This window comes from Desmodus rotundus, chromosome 12 (genome assembly GCF_022682495.2).
Source record: "Desmodus rotundus isolate HL8 chromosome 12, HLdesRot8A.1, whole genome shotgun sequence".
Taxonomy (NCBI): Eukaryota; Metazoa; Chordata; class Mammalia; order Chiroptera; family Phyllostomidae; genus Desmodus; species Desmodus rotundus.
This window is the reverse complement of record NC_071398.1, coordinates 6,567,449-6,591,332: the sequence shown is the minus strand read 5'-3', so window position 1 is coordinate 6,591,332 and position 23,884 is coordinate 6,567,449. Positions and strand designations below refer to the sequence as shown.

Genomic DNA, 23,884 nt, shown 5'->3' with positions numbered 1-23,884 from the left:
CGACTCTGCACAGCCCAGTCACATTATATACATTTTCTATTCTCCCGATAATTAACAGGATCAAAATATTACTGTCAGATTCGAGGGGAAAATTAACACATTATCTTAATTGTCTTTTCTACTCAGGTACAAGGCATTACCATTTCAAAAAGGACTTGCCTCAGACATTGGAATTTTAAACTGCAGTTCCTAAAGAGGCCCTTAATCCTTTCCCAAACTTTGATCTACCATTGCGATATCTTTGGATCCTGGTGTGTCTGTTTCACTTTTGAACTATTTCCTGGTAACAGAGGCTTCTGCGGTTCCTGGGAACCAGCTCGCCTGCCCCTTATAAAGCCGCCTGCTCCATTTTCCGCAGGTTTTTAAACTGGGTTAGACTATTATTTAAATGGGGTTAAGCTATTATTACAAAGTAAACTTTGCACACTGACAGAGAAATGATATCAAGACAAAGGAGATCAATACTTGAAACTCTCCGCTTTCTAACTAGTGCGCTACTTGTACTCTTATCTGGATGCCTGAAGTTATCTCCACTGTGTGCCTGTAGCAGAAGTATACTATGTAACGGTGATGTGACGGGCGGGGGGCGGCTTATCGTTTTCCAGCTCTGCATTCAGTGACATTAGGACATCGGCCGTGGTAGGGGTCTCTACACTCCAGGAACTGGCAAGTACTACACATCAGGGCTTTGTTGATTGTCTAGACCATGGCTGGCAAACTATAGCCTGCGGGCTGGATGCCTATTTTAGTAACTGAAGTTTATTGGAACACAGCCCTGCCTGTTTGTTTACATGCTGTTGATGAATCCTCTGTGCTACATAGCAGAGGGTATTCCTCCGCGCAGTTCCTTCAGAGGCTGTACGTTCTGCAAGCCGAACATATTTGTTATCTGGCTCTTTATAGAGAAGTTGCTGACTTCTGGTCCATATTTAAAAAGTGGTTAAAATTATTGATAATGCAGCTGCCATGCATATTAAGTTTGTTGCCATTACATTTGTGTTTGATTTGTGTTATTTAAGAAGCTGGGAATATCTGTCTTCAGGCATGGCTGTATCTAGGATGTCCCCGGATCTCTCAGCTTTGCTTTCTTCTCTATTAATTTTATTTTCAGGCAGGATTTATCATACTATGATAACATGATTTCTTAAAGGCCCTGACTAATCTCCTAGCTATAGTCCAGTAACCCCAGAGAGGAGAGCAGCGCACAGTAGTTGTAGCAGCAAAAGCCCTGTGTGTTATGTTAACCTGCCCTGGGTCATGTGCTCCTGTATGAACCAATCACAGAGGTGGAGTGCCCTGATTGGTTAGGCCTCAGACATGGGCCCATTCTTGGAGTTTGGGATTAGGATCAGAATCAACCCCACCGAGATGTCCTAAGAGAGAGGGAGGAAGTGTGATTCGCCAAAAGAAAAGCGGGTGGCTTATTGGAGAGCAAACATTCCCTAATCTTTGGAAACTGGGCAGGCAGAAGTAGCCTGTGCCAGCTGTCAACATCATCTAACCCCTAGCGGCTCAAGGAGTGGTCCAGCGACCAGCATCGCCCAGGGAGCTCATGAGAAATGCAGAATCACAGGTCCCTGCCAAGACCTCCCAAACCAGAATCTGCATTTTGACAAGACCCCCACATGATTTGTATGCATGTTACAGTATGACAAGGACTGCTTGAAGCCAAACTTTTCATTCCGTAGAAAACCAAGGCTCGGAGCTTCAACGACTAGCCCAGTGTCACCAGGTGAAGCACTAACACAGCTCCCACCAGAACATAGCTGTGAGCACCAGCCCCCCTGTTCTCTGGGCCCCCCAGCATACCTGCTCACACGGGACCCCCTAGCCATAACTGCTACGGGGGAGCTCTCCCTGTCTTCTTAGGCTGAAGCCATCCTGAATGCTATCCCTTGTCAAGAAAGAAGTTTTAAGGCAAGACTGGGAAAAGGAATTCCTAGTGTTTCAAGAAAAGAGCCTGTCTTTGGCCCTCCGCTGGTAAGAAATACAAAGTTAAACCACCAAACTGGTACTTCTCCACGTGTTGCTGGGGTTACGTAGGTCCCCGGGCACCGGCTGGTCTTGTTGTATTTATGTTGGGCTAACACGAACTCCCGTGTGTTCTCTTCCTCCTCCTCCTCATCACCACCAACAATAACGACAACAGTAACCATAAACATATATTTTCAAAAGCCAACAGTGCTCTTTTCCCTTCTTGGAGCTGGAGGGGAAATGCGCACATGGGAGGCCGCTCCCCTCTTCCCTTACAAGCTGACATCAGGAGCAACACACATGGCTAGCAGATTTCCCGCATGTTTTTCTCCGTGGCTGACATCGCCCTGCTCAATCAGAGCGAGGTCTGTGATCAGAGACAGTGTTGATGGACTGTTCAGAGGGCATGAGCCTTCCTGAAAACACAGGAATGACAGTTTATATAAATATCCTGACACTTTTTTCTTGTGCTCCCCCTCCCTTAAGTTCCCGTTTTTATTTTTTCTCTGAGCTTAAAATTAATATTTTCTTTGTGGACATGTAATATCCCGGCATGCCTCAGAGCTCGCTCAGGCAGCTTGTTAGCCTTGCCTACTTAATTGGATCTTTTTCTCCCTTACCCATGTGGAATTCTCCTGCCACGAGTTTCCAATCGATCTAATGTCAAAAAATAAGAATAAAGGCCATCTCCCCAAATTACATAGTGTAATATATTGTCTCCTTTAGCAGGATAACCACCAAGATTCAGGCTTAGGCTGATGATGTTCTTTGGGGTGCCAGGTCTACAAATTTCTAATTATTGGGGTGATTCGGGCAAACAGACCCTCTCGCATCTGTCCAAATTAGTTGGCTAATTGTAGCTCTTTGGTTCTGGCCTGGAGGGATTTTTGGCCGCTTCCAAAGTACAGGGAAATAAATGATGTCGTTTCCTTTGGAACAACATTAAAGTTGGAAATATTTTAATATGTGCAATTTTCCCACCGATAACATTTTATTCTCTGGACATCCTGGAGTGGAAGGACAATCATATGATATTGACAGAGGTGAAATTATTTGTTTAGTTCACGGTCTCAGAAAGCTGTCATAATTCTGCAGTATGGATTTCCAAAAACGATTTCAGCAACCCGAGGAGGCTGGTGAAATATTCTCTTCCGGTCTTCCAGATAATTCCATCTGGCAGCAGGCTGACCCCAAGCTTGGTCAACATCCACCTAAGAGCTTACGGAATTCAGGATTCTTTCCAGGTCGTTACTGAGAATGGAATTGGCTGGGACTCCATTTCTTTCCCAGCGCTATACTTTTACCCAGGGCAGGGCTGCTTCTTCCTCTGGCTTCATTCTATTTCCTGCTGCACCTCATGGTCCCACTCAGCTCCTGACTGCCAGGCGACGCGATTCCTATAAGGCGGACCTTGGACCCCTTCTGAACTTGGGTCCCAGGCTTCCTCACTCCATCTCGGATCCCAGTGAGGCCGCCTCTCTGCATTCCCTGGGGGTTCCATGTCTTAAGAGCAGCCCACACGAATGAAATTCTTTTTTTTTTTAATTTTTAAAATATATTTTATTGATTATGCTATTACAGCTATCCCATATCCCTCCCTTCACTCCACGAGTGAAATTCTTAACTGCTTCCGCACCCCTCCCCCAGTCCCAGGATACTTAACAAACATCTCCTAGTTCACTTTTCCTTCGAAGCCATCGAAACAGGTCAAGAACTCTGCATTCAAATCCTGACTCCCACTATCTTGCTATTTGACCTTGGGACAGTTCATTCATTTCCTTAGGCCTCAGTTTTCCCCATCTGTAAAATGGAAGGCGTTGGCCAAGGTCCAGGTTAAATCTACATTCAAAAGACTAATCCACTTTAACAGAAATTAATCTACTTGGATTTAGAGTATGGATTTTCCTACCTCCAAAAAGATCCCAATTATTATGCATCTGTAAGGTCTAGCAAAATTATGACCAGTCTCACACACCCACACACACACACACAGAGAGAAAACCAGCAGCGCAGGCTTGCCCGCAGCATATAAATCTGCTGTGTCTTCCCTCGGCAATGGATGCTTTTGTCTCTGCTCCTATGAATATCCAAACACTTCTAAAGAGAAAAGTCCAACTCCAGTTTTCCCCTTTGTGGGCCAGTCTTTTGAACTGCAAATATATGAGCAGAGACTATTTGCGCATTCAACTTCTCCTGTACATGTTTGTTTGATTGGCGAGATGCAAGGTAAGGGACTATTTACAGATATCTTTGAGAATAATATAAGTATACAAGGGGCCCAGGAATAATAGGTTAACATCACAGAAAACGCAGGTTGGGTATAACCTTCCCAGCAGTTTGCATGATTCAATTATGAAGTGGAAGCCCATAGGAAGGGCTTTGATCATCTGCGCGGGAGACGTTTTCAATTTCATCGGAGTTTTCAAAAATCTCTCACAGTGATTTTGGCAAGAACAGGAGGGTAGGCTGCTGAAGTTTGGGTGTTTTTCTGCATTAATTCCTTCCTCTTTTTTCCCTCTGCTTGCTAATTTCTCTGAATAATTATTACAATGAGGTGCAACAAAGGGTCCATTCAGAATTTCGGAGCAGCAATGGCCTGTGTGTATTTTATAGAGTGCTGTGTAAACCCAGCCCCATATTGTTGGCTCCCAGGTGACGCGAGAATGTTTAACTTACTACTCCTGACTCATAAGTGTATGTAACTTGCTTATCACGGACTCGAGCTTTCCCCAAGACTCCATTTTCGTTCTTCTTCCTCTGTGTTTGGGTAACTGTTCTAAAGTAAAATAAGACATAGACGAAACCCCACATCAAAAATCCGTAGTTTAAAGAGTTATTGCGGAACAAATAGCCTTGCGATCACTTCCCAGATCAAGAAATAGGACTTTGCCAGTCACCCCGGAAGACCGTTGGTGTGCCGCATTCCCATCCCAGCATCCTTCCTGCCCTGACTTTATATCCTTTCTTGCATTTCTTTCCCCTTTTATTAGCTGAGTGGGCATCCCTGGACACCATAGTTTAGTCTTGCCTGATTTAAAGGCATTTTATGTTTCTTAAAAGTTTCTCTTAATCGATAGGTTGTCTCTCCATCCTTTTCTATTCCTTAACTATTCCTGTTGAAGAACTTAGGGTATTTGACCTCAGAGGTTTCCACAGTTTGGACTTTGCTGACTGTAAATTCACAGTGCCTTTCGGCATGTTGCTGTACTTGCCTTTTTTTTTTTCCTTGCAGTGGGACCCAGAGGCTGGATTGGACTAGGGTTTGATTTGAGTGGGAAGAATATAGTTGGTGGTGCCCTCTTTCATTGGGAAGCGCGTAGTAGGTGTGTCTCTCTCGTGGTTGTAAGAGAGACATTCAATGTCTCTCTTCTTTCAATGCCTAGATCTGTTACTCATTTGAGTTGGTAAAATGGTGGCACCCTAACTATCATTTTTTATTTGATAGAAATATGAATGCAAAGAGATGCTTGCTCTCATGTCTATTTCATCATCCAGTAGCACCGTTTACATACGGAAGGCTGGATAAAGGTGTAATTCTTCCCCTCTAGTTACTAATTTTCAAGATAATGAACTTGCTCCCTATCATCCTAAAGGTGATCAGTCAGTGTCTTTTAAAATATTATCATTAATTGTCATTTTAGAAAAAGAGAGAAATAAACTGAGCATCAGAAAAAGGAAGGAAGGAAGGGAGGGAGGGAGGGAAGAAGGAAGGAAAAGGAAAATGAAAAGAAGGGGGAGGGAAAGAAAAGAAAAGAAAAGAAAACAAAGAAAAATGTACCATATGAATGTAAGATGTTAACAATAGAGAAAAGTGCGGTGGGGCACATGGAAATGCTGGATTATCGCCACAATTTTTCTGTAAACTGAAATGAAATGTTTATTTACAAAATGTCATTATGAGCTGAAAACTTTAAACATATTTGATGGGATTCAACCAATCGCAATTTTTTTGTTTGTTTTGAGGCTTAAATCGTCCCACTCTTGGCCTCTTCCAAATTGGCTTGCGGGTCCTTTTCAGTTCTCTGGGTTTCTGGTATGACAAGACACCCCTGACTCATCTTCGATAGTCCTGCTCCTGACATAGGACCAGCCGTTCCTTCAAGAAAAGTTTCTTCTGTTTGTGGAAAATGGCATTTCCAGATCACGCTCTTCGTGCTAGAGTTATTTTTAGAACTCTTCAGGGGACCTCTTGAGTTTATACTGATGTTTCTACTTCAAATTCAAGACTCCAGTTATTGGTCTGTGTTTGTAAGTTAACTTAGCCTCTTCTGTAACACGTCGGATTTCCTCTTTGTCACGCTGAGAATCCCGGTCCTCAGGGACATGGGACAATAAAAGTCAGAACATCTCGTATCACTTATTTACTTTACTTCGAATGACACACAGATTCAGAACAATACTAGGGCTGCTACCACCAATTCTAATGATCAATAAAAGTCTTTTAAAAATTAGTATACATTCTTCTCATTCTCTCTCCTGTTTTGTGTTTGTATTATACCCACACTGCTCAAGCCTAATAGCCCTTACAAATTATACTCTTCTGTTTGCAACCCTCCTATAGTCTCAACACTCCGTAAGCAGAAAAACCACAGTCTGTTCACTGGCCACATTATGGGTTACATTGAAAATTCATTCCTCTTTGTGTGGTGACTAGTTGGGTGCTTGATTCTTGTTTAATGGGCAAATACAGGGGTTGGCAAAGGTAGGTTTATAGTTGTGAGTAGGCAAAAGAGTTGATTCTTGTATCATTACTTATTAGTTATTGTATTGTTTATTTGTGTTACAAGTGGAAGCCTAGTTTTTGCCCGCCCCTGTATTAGCAAGGGTTGGAGTTTCATTGTCTGCTTCCTTTATTCAATAGGCACACACATTGGCCACCTCTAGGTACTCAGCATGGAAGGCACAGTGTCTAGCATCAAGACTGACGAGTACAGACATTAAAGTACCACTCTCCTATAGATGGGAGCTCATACAAAGAAACCCAGCATCTCTAACTAAGACCAAATCCTGCTCCATAGGGCTGGCTGTCCATGGCATGGGAAGATGATCTGTATGGATCGTCCATTGTGACCATGGAGTCCCTGTTCTGGGTGCCACCAGCTGGCTGATCATGTGATCACCGCCACCCTGGCACTGCAGGGCTGCCCCTCCCTGAGGCCCGGTCTGGGTGTGAGCCATGTCCTTTTCCCTTCATTCCAGCAGCTGGGACCAGGCAGAGAGGTTTCCATGAAACCTTACCAGGTACTTGACCCAAGGGAAAGAAATCCAGAGTCGAGTCCAGCTAAGCCATCTGGCTCACCCCTCAACACTGTCTCATTTGTTCTGGTTCCCAAAGAGCAGGGATTCTTAACATGTGCTGCCTCTGGGACCGGGAGCCCCTCGAGACATCAGGGTTCCATGTCTCTGGTTTTACAGCAAACATGGGTGGCTCTAAATATCTTAACATGTCACAAGCTTTTCAACAAAAATACAATGAAAATAAATTTCACATAATTTTGGATTTAAATGGGACTCAAACAGTTTCCTCCTGAAGAAGTCCAATCTCTTTTTGCAGGTGATGAAAATGCAAGCTAAAATTTATGTTAAAGGATTTGTCCAAGGTCATCAGGGAAGTCAGGAGCAGAGTCAAGGTCAGGTTCAAGTGTCTAGATTTTCCAATGCTGCAATTTTCCCATTTGCAGGATATAGAATCCCGTCTCGTTAAGAAAAGGCCTCTGACCATCCTTTTCACCACTAAGCAGCGAACCTACTTTAACTTAACGATTCCTGAGGCTCCCCACACAGCGTTTCTCAAGCTGGATCCCAGGCCCCTGAGATGTTGTGGGACTGTGGGAGTCTGATTTTTCTTTTCAGAGGAAATGGACTGAAGCTGATGACAGAAGCCGAAAAGACTCACACCATCTGACAGGGTGTCAGAGTCATCCCAGGGCAATTACTTTTGGGTTTAGTTCCTGTATAAATGGGTTTTTCTGTCTTTAGTTATTATTTAATGGTTTTTTGCTCTTCCTTACAAATATTCTATTCTAATTTTTTTGGTACAACTAATTTGCATGATAAAGACAATAAATTCTTTTAAGTCCTCTCTTTCTGCCTCTTTTGCCCTTAAAACACACTATTACCCACCATTATGTTATGTTGGTCTGAGCCCTTCTGTCCCTTTTCTGGCAAAAGAATGGGGTGTCATGAGATCATCAAATGAGGAGTGGAAATCGTAGCATGAGTTTATTTTCACCCAATAAGTGCTTGATACTAAGTTAGCAGGCACTTGAAGGCTTCGACCGAGTATTTCGTGCATCCATATTCCAGAGCGGTGGGTGTATTATCTCTGTGTTGCTGATGAGGCATTGTGATAGTCTGAGATTACTCATCCATTCAGGGGTAGACTTGGGGTTCAAATTTGAGTCTCACTTATTCAGGAACAAGCATCCCTTTCATGCTCCACACATCTGCCTCCGGATGTGAGACATGCACTGCGGGAAACAGACAAGGCGATTTCAGGCCCTCCCAGCGAGGTGCTCTAAGAAACTTGGAATCAGCGGGGACTAAGATATTTGGTGTGCTCCTTCGGCGACAAGGCTATGTGAAGCAGGGCCTCTCAGTCTGCCGATGTTGAGCCTTTCACACCTAACATTTGTTAACCTCGTCCTTTTAATAAAGAGACAGTAGCCTCGAGCACTGAGCTTTGGGCAAGCAATTATGTCCAACTAGAATTTAATAGTATGGCTGTTTTCATACTTGTCTGTGTTTGGCAACTTTCTTTCTATTCCATGTGATACTAATTTCCTATTTATGGGAGTGACGAAACATGTCCTTTTAAAATACATCGATCTAGATTTTAAAAAGTGAGTCCATTTTTAAAACTGTTGAATGAATAATTATATAGCTCATATGCAGTTAGAGAAATGATGTTAAACTGGTACTCAAATGACTGAAATACTGGAAACATCACCTTGCTCCAAACATCATTTATTTATGGCCCCCAGCAAGCTACGCTCTGGTCAAGCAGAGAAGGACCTGAGGACACATTAGTGCTTCCACTTTTGCTGCACAGGCACTGTTCTGTGATACTGTAGTCCCATCTCAGAACTGATTTATATAGTTCTTCAAATTATTCGAGTCTCCTTCCACCCTTCCGGAGCTCCAGGCTGCAGGTGGATCAGTAGTTAAAACAGAAGGTGGGCTGTGATAAGGGCTGGAAGCGAGGCATGGGCAGAGTGTGGTAGAGTCTCCAAGCTTGTGGGGTCACTTCTGGAAGTGGAAATCAGGAAGGCTTCCTGGAGGAGGAGGCATTCGAGTTAGGCCTCAAGGAATGAGTAGCCACAAACTGTGTGGATATGGAAGTTGGGAGCAGGGAGCATAGGGAAAGGCATCCCCAACAGAGAATGGAGAGGTGCAGCCCGAGTTTGGGGAGAGCTTCTATCTAGTTTACCCAGAGCACTGGGCTATGTGGCTGAAGGGGAGATGGGAGCGAAATCATCAAGGTCCTCATGAACAGGCCAAGGAGATGGGGCTTGTTTTAGAGTAGAGTGGAAGCTCTGTCCAAAACACCTGTCAGGCTGCTAAACTTTTCATCAATGTCAGTCTGACGTTTCAGGTTGAACCCTCTAGGAGGGGCAGCACTTCCGGTGTTGAACGCTGCCCTGGGTACAGACGGCGGGGCTTCCAAGTGGGCGGCTCGCCCCCGTGGAAGGGTCTGGGGATTTGAGATTCATGGTCATTTTTCCAGCCGCGAAAACATGAGAGTTTTCCCTTGTCTCTATTTTGGCTGGATGCGTCACATGGAGATGATGGGGGGTCCTCCACCAGAAGCCATGATTACGGGCGGGGGAATACAGCAGTCAGCGGGATTTGTATAGCCAGGCGGCGCGGAGGTCTTTGTCAGCCATCAGCCTTTCTCTCTGGATGCGGGAAGGGAAGCCTTGAGGCCCAGCTTTTCTTGGTCCACAGGAGGCTGATCTTTCTTTCCTGTGTTTTCTAATTTTGCGTTGTGACCTCATCATTAGCGACAATGTGATTCCTTCTACATGAGAGAAACTTCTAGGGGCTAGTCTGGGAGTGTGTCCTTTTAGGGGGCTTGTTTATGTCTGCCTGGTGCCCTTGAGGATATTCCCAGCTGAGACTTCTCAACTGTGGGTTCCAGAGGAATCTGAAACCAGAGTAAGAATAGTCTTGTTCTTGTGAATTCTCACAGGAGATACAGACATTCCCCCACCTCCCCACCAACTCCGGCCCGGATCTGAAGTCAGGCTTCTTTAACCATATTTTCTGAAGAGGAGATTGCCTAGTCCACCCTGTCGCTGAGTGTCCTGGCTTTAGGTCTGCACAAGCCTGAACTCCTATGCGTGTGTGATGGTAATATTTCCGGCCCAGAGTGGCTGCCAGGAACCCCAGGGGCAGCTACCCTGTCATCTAATGAACGTGAGCTCTCAAGATGTCAAGTGCATCTTTGTTTTAAACCTTCCGCAGTCGTCTCCCTGATTTTTCTCGTTTTGCATGCTCAGCTTTGCTGTGTTTAAAGGGATGTTCATTACGTGCCAGCTTCAGTTCCACAGGTTTTGTAATCAGATTCTTCAGCTTCTCTAGTCTGAAATATTCCCAGAAATAAAGGTCTTCAAACAAGGTTGCCAGCTCCTTCTTCACTAGCTGTCCTGACTCTGCATGGGCGATGGCTGAGATTTCTCAGAACACAAACATTTTAGCAGGTATTGCAAGAGTGAGAAGAAAGAACAGAAAATCTTATGTCTCCTTTTTTTTTTTTTTAATCCTTACCAGGGGACATGCTTATAAGGCAAACATCGATCAGTTGCTTCTTATATGTGCCCCGATTGGGAAAGGTACGCACAACCTAGGCATGAGCCCCAACCAGGAATCGAACCCGTGACTTACTTATCTGTTTATGGAGGACGCTCCAACCAACTGTGCCACCCAGGCCAGGGCTGGTGTCTCCTTCTTCGATGAAGAAATAAGTTAGAGGTGTTCCAGAACAATGGTATCAGTGGTGGTACATCTTATCAGGTGATGTTATGGTTTCTTTTTCTTCAATTATGGAAGAATAATGCAATAGAGAGAAAGATATTTCATTTTAATCTCTTACATCTGTTCACGGGGTATAAGAGGATAAAATAAGATAAAGCGGTGCTCTCTTGAGAAGTCCATATTTTCAAAGGCTTTTTGGCATTAATGTGCTTATTAATTGTCACAGATCACCACTGCCATCAAAAGAATATTGAATAATATATAGTGGCCTTGATAGGGCTAAGAGAGAGAATTTCAAGTTTCTCTCTAAACCTGAGCCACTTACTATGAGAAACAAAAGCCATTAAATCCTGTTCATCTGAAGTGGATCCTAAATATAGGTTATTGGGGCTCTTAATTCACCCTGAAATATGCAGTAATTATTAAAAGTGTCCAAGCTGTTAACTCAAAAACAACATATGCCACATTTACATAATGATTTGCATATAATTTCCATGTAATTCATTTAATGTCAAAATGTACAATCACGCGTCCAACCCCTCCGCCTTTGGCCCCCACGCCCTTCCCTGGCCCTGCAGTGTTGAGTTGGAATCCTTGTTTGTTGGAAGCTATTTATGAATGCCTTTCCAAGAAATGGCTACCCGGATGCAGTCTATCATTTTGCTTGAAAAAGTTTGGCTATAATATTTATTCTTTCAGACTGGATTGATTGCTGGCTACACTGACTCTCTGCATTACGACACAATGGGGCCAGTACTTACTCCTTTGTGCCCGACACGTTCGGATGGGCTCACTGTATGGATGAAGAAACTGAGGCTCGGGGAGGCTCCGCCTGGTGTGCTGTGACCTTCGTCTGCTCTTTCCGCCCCAGCAGTCGAAAGGCCTCCACCTGCCGTACGGAGGGTTTCTCGGGCAGCTGTTACAGCGTACACACATGCTTTGTTTTTAAAACAACATTTACCGCAGTCCGCGGGATTATCTGTGATGGTAGCTCGTGGGCTTGCTGTTCAGGACAGGGAAGAATTCTTCCATCTGATTCCACAAACATATTCGCCTAATGTGAGCGGGTTGATTTCTGTCCAAGCAAACTGCATGCCATGCCTGTTCTAGCTCGCACCTGTGTTTTCTGCATGGGCTGCTTTTCTGCCCCTTCCCTCTCCCTGCATTTCTATCTGCTACTCTACAGTAAGTGGTGCATTGAGACGTACCCAGGATGCGTCCTTCCATGCCGCTATGACGGGGGGCCTTGCCCCTAGAGTGAACTCACAGATCACCCTGGGTGACTTGGGTTCCCCGGAAAACGATCTTTGAGACAAGGACCTGGGTGCAGCTGGCTTATTTAGAAAGTGCTCTCAGGATGCAGCAGTGAGGGGCAGGGAGAATAAAAACCCAAAGGAAGAACAGCGATATTGCGGGGCACGATTGAGGTGGCTGCTATTGGCCATAAGAACTCGATTCTACAGGGTCTTCCTGGGAGGTGTAGGGAATGCAGCCAGCGTGTCCACCCGATAGGTGGGGACTGAGGCATCTCTGCACTGGGTCAGTCCCCATTGGCTGAAGGTTGCCCTGGGAGGGCTTAATTTCCCTGCACATTCCAGCAGTGCAGTGGGGAGCACTGAGCAATCTCTCCAGGGCTTTGACAGTGTGTGTGTGTGGGGGGGCACTCACCCAACGTAGCTGCACGACACTCAGCTTCTCATCTTGAAATGAGTCACACCCTGCCTGCCACTGTCCACCCAGCCCCGGCTGAAATCAGAGGTGAGGCCAAACAGATGGGAGCTGGCACCAGATCCGTCTAGCGCTGCACCGACCACTCGATATTGCATTTCTTTCCTCCTCTAGGTTCTGTGAATGCTCCCATTGTACGGATCAAAGACCGAGCCTCAGCGAGGTTAAGTGACTTGCTCAAGGTCATACTGTGAGAATGGAGCTGCTGGGCCTCCTGCCCAGGTAGGGTGTATGCTGGGTGTGAGCGCACTTTGTGTGTGTCTCCTCTTGTGTGTGCACACACAGAGGGAGTAGTGACAAGGCTACAGACTGGAGCCAGATGGCATGTGTTCAAACTCCAGCTGCTTTATCTTTGTGTTATCTCAAGCAGGTAACTTAAACAAGTGCCTCCGTTTCACCGTCCGTAAATTAGGCATAACAGTGCCACCTCAAAGGCAGGTGAGCACTTAAAAGGTGGTGTGTGTGGACCCTTAGGACAGCGCAGGCGCATGCGGCATGTTAGTGTTGCCAGTAATAGCAACAGCGTATCAGCGGGCAGCAATGCCCAAGGTTTACTGACAGTGCTAGTAAGAGCGGCATTTCCTGAACACCCGCTTTGATGCCGTGTTGTGAAGACATTCCCTGATTTAGTCCCCCCACGTCTACTGCGAGGTAGGTACAATTACTTCCACTTTAACAAGGGGCTGAGTCTCAGAGATATTAAATACCTGGCCCACAGACAAATACCTCGTAGAGGTCAGAACAGAGAAGCACACCTGGAGCTCCACACTCTCCCGTCTCGCCCATTTTTTGTGGGTTCGTTTGCTCCTGTGAACAAACACTTTTCACACAGACATATTTTCCCCCCAGAGTGGGAATGGTGCCCATGTTCCTGCCTTAGCAAAGCTCGCCCTGGGCTGCTTTTCAGCGGCGACCTCTTGTAGCTTTTTAATTGCCACTATCTCTTTGAACATTTGGAATTTGCAGTGAACTCACTTTCCAGGCCTGATTCATCCCAAATTCAATATTCTGTTTCCTTTCAGCTTTTTTGTTTTCCCCCAGCCCTGAAAAGATCGGTAACTTTATGAAACATCTAAAAGCGCAGTGGAAGTTTCCTGGGGCATCGAGTGCTGGGTTCTGTTATCTTTGGAACAACTTTGAAGTCCCACCGGTGTAACAGTAGCCGTGATTATGTCATGGGGCTGATTAGCATGCCTGTGGGAAACATTAATTCGTGCTGACATCATAGCTGGGTTTGCAATCAATCAGTTTGTTTTGCTCCTTTTGGCTTCCCCCTTGCCCGCATCCCCCCACCCCCCCCACACTGTTCTCAACGTAAAGGTGATGAGCTGGCTTGCTGAGGATAATGGAACGTGGATGGACGCCCTTAGATGAAGCTGAACTTGACCGCCGCAGCGGCTGGTTCCTGATAGTACTGGGAGGAGAAGGTGAAACAAAGCTTTCGGCAGAAGCCGGGAGAAGGCCGCTGGCCCTCTGATTTGCCTTGAAAGGTTTTGATTTAGTTGGCATTCAGACGCTTGATATATAAAACTTTTAAAGTCAGTAGTCAGCACGGCTGCCTGAATCCATTTGGTTCCGGTCATTTACGATTAACCTGATGGCTGGTGGCCCCGGAGCTGTGGGGAGCAGTGCCGGCCTTCATCGGGGAGGACGGTCACATTCCCAACTATCTCTTCCTTCCACACAAAAGTACATTTCATGGACAAAAGAAGCTGTAAAGAGGAGACGTGTAGACTCCTATTATCTCAAATTGTTAATATTTAACATGCATTAAAGGGCTATCTTTCTGTTCGCCACGTGCAATTAATTTAATCACCAATGCACTGTTAAGTATCTATCAGAAATGTGAATTTTTGCCACGATGTATTAATCTGGTAATGATGTCTTCCCTTTTACCGTTAGATTTAGCCTTATTATTTTATGGCATGCGGCGTGTTCTCTGGGGAACAGGGGAGAAAAGATACGAAGTGTTTGGAAGAACCTAATGACGTCTGATCTGGGGTGGAGGAAGATCGAGAGTGTTTCCAGTTTGAACGTGACTCGGGGCTCCTATCCTCACTTCAGAGCAAGTGTGGCCTGCTCCGCCTTCCCTCCCCCACCTCGCTCGGAGAGTGGGGATGGAATCGCTATTGTCCATGGTGATCCAAGGCAGGAGAAACCTGGGGGAGGGAGGTTTTATTTAGCTGAGTATGCAGATAGCTGCGTTTCCCTACCCGGGGGCCAGTTTGCCACAGTCAGAAGCCCTCAAAGCTTCCCTCTCCTCCCTGGAGCTGCCGCTCAGGGGGTGTCTTCCCTCGTTAGACTTAAGCTGCCTGAAGGAAAGAGCACTTTCTTTGTCGTTCACCCATCTGTCCCTAACATCAGGCACATAGTGGGTGCTCAAGAAAGGCTTCTTGAATGAATGAGCGCTTCAGTTGAGCCTAGAAGGAAACCATCCACTCAGAAAGACCACTCAAGGGTCTTTCACGAAGGGACAACTTCAAGGGTGGGGTAGCCTTCAAGGGGTGAGCGAGGGATGATGGAAAGGCCCAGCGGCCAGCAGCAAGGCGGGGGAGTGGTGTCACCAGAGCCAGGGAAGCCTGGAGCCTCGTAGGAGAGGCCACCTGCCAGGCACCATGGTCATGGAGGGTGGGAGCTCCTTCGAGGGGCAGAGCCCAGAAAAGGGAAGAATAGGAGATTATGGCTCGAACTCTTCTCTCCTCCCACCCTCCAGTCTCCCCCTGGCTCCTCCCATCGATCCAACTCAACTGGAAGAGGAGCCTGAGTGGCCGTGGGGCTCAGCTTCCCCAGTGCTGAGGGTCAAGGTAGACCTGGGGTGGGGTGTACCAACACAGGGACGCACTACGTAAGTACACCCTCTGTCCAGCCCACTCCAACCGGAAGGAAATAAAGAAGAACCTACATGACCAAAGCAGACAGATTAAAGCCCCTCTGGCTCACAGAACTGCCTCACAGAGAGTGATCCTATTTATGCTTACTCTACAGACATCACTAAGGGTCTTGGGGGTGGCGATTCCTAAGCAAAGTAGAGGCCACACATTTAGAGGGGGGCAGGAAGGGCTTAATAGAAGCTGACACAATTATAGCAGCGGCAAGTTGAGTATTGAAAGAGAAATAAAAAGTAACAGAAAACACGAGGCATGGGGAAGACAGAGCAGCCTAGGGCATTTCGTCCAGGATCGGCTTCCTCTACATACTTCAGTAGCCTCAAGGACATCGCTGTTTTAGAGATCAATGTAGTTATTAATAACTGTAGCTTGGTTAAAAGATGATCTATACCCCATAAAAATAGGTGGGGAAATGTATTACACACTTTTAAATATTTCTGATTAGAATTGTACATATTGAATAAAAGCCTGCAATCTAAGAGAGAAAGCATCTAAATATTTTGCAGATCAGCTCAGTGCCCCAAGGGCTAGATGCATGGAATGTTGTCTTGGGTTGTAGAAGGGAGTTGAAACCTATGTTCCTTCTGGATGAATGAATACCGGATACAGGAACAGACTGGGTTGAGCTAGCCGCAATTCTCATCTTCATCACACCTGTATGTGTAGCCTAAACGTTTACCACAGTGTTCCAAGCAGAAATAAAACGGGATCGCTCTCAGTTATTACGTGGTAGAGCAAGAATTTAAACCCAGGTTAGTCTGAGTCTCTGAGTTTTTAAAAAATTATTATTATACCCTTGTCTTTGGTATTACTAATCTGCCTTTCTCCTGTCCTGTGAGAATGCATATCCTTGCTGATTTTTTTATGACTAACCAAATCCTCATACCCTGCTTGCCTTTTGCTATGGAAATAACCCAAGGGCAGTAGTAGCTAAAACAGCCTGAGTTGGCCTATAAATGTTTTCTTCTTTCACCTTAAACCTGGGCGGGGCGGGGGCGGGGCAGTCTCATGGCTGGCTGGCTGCCAGAAGAACCAAGAACAATAGCTTTGGGGATTCTGTCTGCCACCCCCCCAACCCCCGCCAAATCAGATCAGGACCCTGGAGAAGTGACCTGTTTTACAAATAAAACAAGAAAGAAGGGACTCTAAAAGCGACTTCCATTTTAATACCTCTGATGAGTGAAAGAATACCCGAAGACTACACTTAAAGACATTGGAAGTTTATAGAGAATCTCTATATTGGTCTAGAAAAAAAAAATCACACAATATTTGTGACATAAAAATAAGTAGAACGCAATAAGAACAATGATAGTTTACATAGTTATCGTTCTTTATAGTTGTCAAAACATGATAATGCTCTGCATTCCTTTCTATCCTTCCAATGACCTTTTCAAGCAGGTGAGGTGAGCCTTCTTCACCTCTCCTGTGTCCATTCCCTTTGTCGTCTTTGAAGTTCTTCTCATTGAGAGGTAGAGTATATTTCCCTGACTCTTGATTCTTCTGTGTTTGCCCATGTAATTTGCTTTGTCACCAGGGTGTTAGCTGATGTGACTGAAGTGGAGTATGTGCCTGGTGTGTGGGCCTGCATGTTTTTGCGTACTCTCTGGTTCTTCAGACACTGCTATGAAGGAGAAGGACAGTCCAAGTTGGCCTGCCCTTCCAGGGAGGGCATGTGGAGCAAAGGCTTCCTCAGCAAAGACACCCCAGCTAAGCCCAACCTAAAGCAGAGCCTCCCACTGACTTGCAGAGGCATGAGCTTTAATTATATGTGATTGTTTAAACCACGGAGTTTGGGAGGTAGTTTGTTACTCAGCACTGGCTGACTGATACATCAAGATACAACTGTTACTAGGTTGTAGAGCTGGAAATAGAATCCAGATCCTCAAACATACAGTTTTATACACTTTCCCATTATGCTATACTGCTTTTCATGCAGAGATATTTATTTGGGAATGAAAATACCTTAAGATGGAGCCTTTTCTGAGAAGGGACTGTATCTCACTCATCTTTGATTCCTCAGCCTAGCCCAGTACCTTGTATGTGGTAGGCAGTCAGGATGTTTATTAAATAAATAAGAGAGAAAAATATAGGGACATACAGGTCTGTCCAGAAGGTATCCAGCCATGTACTATGAAAAATAGAGACATTTATTCAAGAAGACACAAGATACAAGAAACATTGTACATAGGACAATGACAGCTCTGTCCCCTTCAGAGTAGGCACCTAGGGACCTCACACAGTTCTCCCATTCACCATCAGCTGCCCTGTCATATTTTCCTGAATCTCATCAACGGTCTAAAATCTCTTCCCTTTCAAAGGTGATTTCAGTTTTTTGAAAAGCCAGAAGTTGCAGGGCACCAAATCTGGGCTGTAGCGGGGCTGAGTCACCTGGGTGATTTGATGTTTAGCCAAAAAACTCTGCATGAGATGTGATGCATGAGCGGGCACATTGTCGTGATGATGTTGCCAATCACCAGTGGCCCATAGCTGCAGCCTCCTGAATCGTCTGAATAGTTTCTGTGGAGGGATATTCAAGCTTAATGCAGAATTTGATGCAGATTCATTGCTCTACTTGCTCAGTCACTTTGAATGCAACGGCCACACAGTACACATGCTCACTCAACGGTATCTTCCACCCCCACTGACTAGTACAGTGAAGTCCTCATTGCTCACGCACACGCATTCCAGTCCCCTCTCCTTGGCTGTCAGGCTACATGGATGTGGCACAGATGGTTCTTGTTCCATTAACACTGGCCAAACTTTTTCTGGACAGACCTCGTATCTCTATCTCTTTGGCCTTATTTTACAGTGTCTGGTTCATAAAAATAAGATTAAAAAATAAATATATCTCACATGGTCAGTGAAAGCTTCTAAAACCAGGACCCCGCAGCGGCACAAAGAGGGCACCATCGTCACTTTCTCTCTCCGACATCTGTCCATTTGTGGCAGATTTCCTCTCTGAAGAAGGATCAAACCCCATAAAATGCATCATTGCTATGCCACTCCCCATTATGAGACAGCATGGAGACCCTTAATGAGAAGCAAAGGCTAAAAGGAGAGTCCCACGAGTCGGCTCTAGCCAGACTGTGGCAAAAAGGCACAGTCCTCCGGGAATCACACACACATCAAAAAAGAACAAACCTCGCACCTCAGTCTCAGCCGGAGCCCCCGCCCTTGCCTGGCCCCCACTCCCCGCCGATGCCACAGCAGCCTGAGGTAGAGAATTTGTAAAACCCACATGGAGAGCTTCTCCGCTGATCTTTTTCATCTCTGCAGTCCAGCAGTGCCGAGGGAGGTGGCTGCGACATTTGCCATTTTGCACGCACCGGCCCATTCCATTTCTTTACTGGTGCGGCTTCCATGCTGCAGTACACCCCCGGCTCTGACGATAATTACAGCAGAATCAAACGACGAGAGTCACAGGAACAAAGCGCTGCTGTAATTGCCTTTTCATTATTTGCTAACAGTTAGTTATTCAGTCACAGGGAAAAATTACACAGTAATTGGTTGACAATGGGGAAGCAATTGCTGAATCCCACAACTATGATATTTTTCCTTGTTGGGTTTTCGCCCTTTTATTCATATTTTGATTAAACAGCTGGAGCATTAAACTGACATAGGAGTGTGTCCTTGGTCAAATACTGCTGCGTTTGTTTCTACCCCATTCAAAATGTTGAATTTAAACCAGCCCGTACAGTAGACCTGTGAACATTGTAGCCTGTTGGCTTTCAAAGGAATCCCCCCAGTTCATAAAGAAGGCATGGTGGGTGTCATAGCATCATTCTTTGTGTTTGTTTGTTTGTTTTTTAACAAATCAGTTTTCACTTGGGTGTTTTAAAAAGAAAAATCGTGAAACCACATGGTGCACTCCTTCTGCATTCAGACTTTTCTCGAATTTAACTTTCTAGACTCAAGATCTTTGCAAACGGATCCTTAGAAAACATTGACTCTCACTTCTCCCTACAGGTAGAGGAACTGAGGCGCGGGGAGCTGACGGTGATGTTCGGAGCGCTGACACTTTCTACTCTATCAAAACTGCCTTCTGTCCCCACGTTTGCTTGAAGGAAGAGAATCAGAAAAGGGAGACAGGTAAGATCCATGCCTGTAAAAATACACATCTCCACATGCACATATGCATATACACACTACATGGATATATGCACCCTACATGTGTGCACAGACGTGCTACATGTGCACACACATAGTACATGGGTGCTGCCCGTCACTTGGCTGCAGAATGTCATTCAGGTGGTGTCTGTTCCATGTTTATGATCTCAAACGGGAAGCATCGTGGGAGTGATCTTTCCTTGGACTATTCCCGGCACCCAAGGGCTGAGCCCGGGGCCAGCGTGCCGTGATGCTGCAGGAAAAGCTGGGTGGTGATAATTGAGTGAGAAGATCGCATTGTTGCGGTCCAAGCTCAGGCATCCTCTCACTCCAGGCGATAGCAGTGTCATCTCGATGATACAAGCAGAGCGCTCGTTGGCGTCCGGGTGGAGAGAGAGCAGTGGAGCTGAGAGGGCTCATTGGGAAGAACAGATCTATGTGTTTGGGTGTGTGTATGCTCGTATCTGTGCTGGGGACTGCTGGTGAAAGGCGAACACATCGCCACAAGTCTTCGTTGGGGTTTTCCGTTTAGGAGATGGAATGCAGTCGATGATATACGTGTGGCCTTGAACCCATTTCAGTAAGTAGGTGAGGGAAGTTCAAGACCGTGACTCCGAGGAACTGGTGAAGGATAGGCAAGGAGTGAAGACAGGAGATGTTTGGGAATGGGATGGGTGTGCAGCCAAGACGAACGTGGAGAGCCAGGAAACAAGCTTGGATCTCACATCCTTCTCCAGCCAGCTCTAGGGGCAAATTTCACTATCCCCATTTCATAGACACAGAGACCAGATCTTTCAGAAATGAAGTGACTTGCTCTAGGTCATCAAACTGGTCAGTGGCAGAGCCAATGATTAAAACCCAGAAGCTAAGCTTGAACCCCTGAAGTTGTTGGTGATCTTTAGCTACTTGAAAGTAATTGCAACTTACCCAATTTTCCAAGTCAATCCACAGAATATTTGCTTGATGTCTACCTTCTATGATGCACTGTGGGGATTTGAAGGTGAATTAAAAATTCTCGTCCTTGCCCTGACCAGCACGCCTCAGTGGGCTGGGCATCATCCCGCACATGGAAAGGTCGCTGGTGGGATTCCCAGGCAGGGCGCAGGCCTGGGCTGTGGGCCCAGTTCCCGGTTGGGGCATGTGCAAGAGGCAATCGATCTATGTTTCTCTTACACATCAATGTTTCTCTCCCTCTCTTTCTCCCTTCCTTCCCCTCTCTAAAAATAAATAAATCAAATCTTTAAACAAGAAATTCCTGTCCTCGGGGAGTTTGGCCTTTCCTGGTAGAAACCATGAGCCAAGACATCAAGGGGCAGTCCAGGGAAGAGGCTACTCCTGACCACGTGACTAAGTTTGGATTCCCCCAGAAATAGACCCTGAGACAGCAATTCAAGCACCACTAATTTATTTGGAAGGTGAGACCCAGTGACCACCAGAAACATGGATTCAGTGTGAGGAGCAGTAAGACAACAGGGGGCAGGGAGCCCCCACAGGCTGAGGGGGAAGTTTCTGTGGAGGGTGTGGGGGACCCATTCCCCCTGGGGAGTCCCAGGGGGCAGTGGAGCACATGCCTCAGGGTTATTCCTGCCAAATGGGGAAAGGACCAAGGTATTTTCTCCAGTGTCCTGCCCATCGCTGGCTGACAGGCTGCTTCTGAAGGCACGACCTCTTCACCCCTTCAGTGTACACTGTGCCAGAGCCCAGGGCGGCCAGAAAAGGCCCTTGGCAGAGATTTGCGGGTGTTCTCAGTGAACAGCCTTCCATGCCTGCAGGTGAATGCTGAGGCGATGTGGGCAGGGAGCAGACTGCGTCTGCCCCAGTGGTGATGGGAAAACTATGTCCCAGAACAAGTACATTGTGGAGCAAGACTTTGACAGTGAAGGGAAGGTTATTCTGAAGCAAGGTGCCCATGTGTCATGCAGCCGTAACTCCAGACCACCCTCCTCTGATTCACCTGCTAGGCTCTGCAACGGAGGCAGAAACTGCCTGGGACACCAAGTTCAGTCCCAGGGAAATCAGTCTCCTACTCATTACTAAGTTTATATTTTTGTCCTGGCATTCAAGGCTCTTCACAATCCTGCCATAGATTATTTCGTGACAAGTTCTTAGCAATCCTTCTTGAGCTCAGAGTCCTTCTGCACTCCCTACAGCTTTCCTGACCAGCTCAGGTGGAGGAGACTGCTCTCTGTCCCTTGTTCCTGGCTGGACACATTTACGCAGCCTCCTCTCACTTGCAGCCACACAAGCCCGATGCCTTCTCTGCACTTCCCAAATCCTCCAAAGCTCCGGAAACTTGGAGGGTTCAGTGTTTGTTTGCTTGTTTTGCTTTTTTTTGTTTTTTTAAAAAATTGTGTATGGTAGCAAAACCTGGCCTGAACTGACACAAAGCTATTTATAGTTTTTATTTGATCTAAATATGCATACATTTCACTACATAAATATTTATGTCTTTGGTTATAGAATGCAGCCCAGACTTTGCTGCAGTTTTATGCATACACTGTATTTCTTTTCTCAAATGTGAACAATTCTGAATTATAAAACACCTATTTCTGGCTCAAGGGATTCACGTATGCGGTTGTGAGCCTGTAATAATAATGATAATAATAATAATATAAATACTACTACAGTCCATTCTAAGTGCTTCATCTATTTAGTGATTTTAATTCTCACAAGGGCCTGACAACATAGGTTCTATTAATATCCCTATTTTCCTAATATCCCTTCAAAATCTAAGGTTCAGAGACGTTCTGAAGGCCACACGGCTAGTAAATACCAGATCTAGGGTTCGAACCTCAGGCAGTCTGGCAGAGCCCCAGGTCTTCCTTGCTGCACTGTGCTGCTTCGAAGTCTGAATGCCCAGTCTTGGTGTTGTCTATAGACCTCAGCCCAGACTTATCACCCTGCGTGTCCTGAAGGCTCTCTTGGGGACCTTCTCTCCTTGTGACTCTGAATTTTTAACTCTGCGCTTTAAGGCACCATCCTGCTCTGGGCCATTAGCTGATGCTGGATTTTCATCTCCCTGGGATGAAGCTTCCAGAAGCTTCTTGCAAACATCAGTGGTCCTCCACTCCTCTCACTCCACGGAATCTGGGAGAGCAGCTTGCGCCTTACAGCCTGGCCCTGGAACCGGCTGCTGATGAGCCCCAGATCTGTCGCCCCTGCCCTGCTTCAGGCACCTCCTCTTAGCTCCCAGAGCCTTACCCCATCTCTCCCAAGTCTTGCAACCCTTCTGAGATTAGGAGCCATGTAAATCTGCATCCTGAGCGTTATACCAGGCCCTTGTCGGTGACCTTTGTGACATGTGACAGCAAGGGTACATAACTGAACAAGGAGGTTCAGATCTGGGCTCCTTTGCTAATATAGACATGACCTTGAATTTAAAATTACTCCCACAGTTGACTTTCTTCCTCAATCCCCCAATCTGTAGCAGAAACTTATATAGCGCCAGAGCCAGAATTTGACTAAAACATATGGGTCCAGTTAAGAGCTCATGCTCTTAACTATGATGACAATTATCAGCTCCTTATTCTGTGTTGATCACTATGATAAGCAACGTGGACATGAGGAGGCTCCGCTATCATGTCCTTTTACTACATGAAGGGACTGAGGCACAGAGACATTAACTCGTCCAAGGCCTCACGCCTACGACATACGACACCTGTCATTCGTTGCCACAATAACTGTAACAAACCACTTCAAAATCCAGCGACTTCAGATGACAGTGCCTTAGGTTGCTGGAACATCTGTTGGCTGGGGCAGCTTTCTTGATCTCCTCTGGGCTCTGATGAGCTTGACTCCAAGCTGCAGGCAGGTTATGTTTGCCCAACAGGCCTCTCATCACCGTTGGGCCAGGGGCTACTCGCTACTCTGGACATGTTTTTCTCATAGTGACGGCAGAGGTGCAAGAACACAAACCAGTCATTCAAACAAGTTTAAGGCTCCGACCATAACAAAACCACTAACACATCCCATTGGCCAATGCAAGTCACGTGACTAAGCCCTATGTCAAAGGACTAGGAGGTATATACTTCACATACCATGATGCAATGGCAAGTAGCAGGGCCAAGTCCAACATCAGCGGCAGAGGGAAGTGTACTCCTTCTAGGAACACAAGGGAAATGAGGGGCGGGGGAAAGCTCTCCCAAGCAGTAATCTCATCTACCACAATCAAGGAGCGGGGAGAGCCGGAAGTCACACAGGACTTGCACTTT

General features: G+C 46.0%; 1 long non-coding RNA gene across 1 annotated transcript in view; it reads left to right on the top strand.

Moving 5' to 3' along the window:
* The window catches only part of LOC112296677 (uncharacterized), a 108,111-nt gene extending 88,493 nt beyond the window's left edge, over nt 1–19,618 (top strand). Inside the window, exon 7 of the long non-coding RNA XR_008425680.2 lies at nt 19,533–19,618. This is a non-coding gene — a long non-coding RNA (uncharacterized lncRNA). The remainder of the gene's footprint in view (nt 1–19,532) is intronic.
* The last annotated feature ends 4,266 nt before the right edge of the window (nt 19,619–23,884 follow it).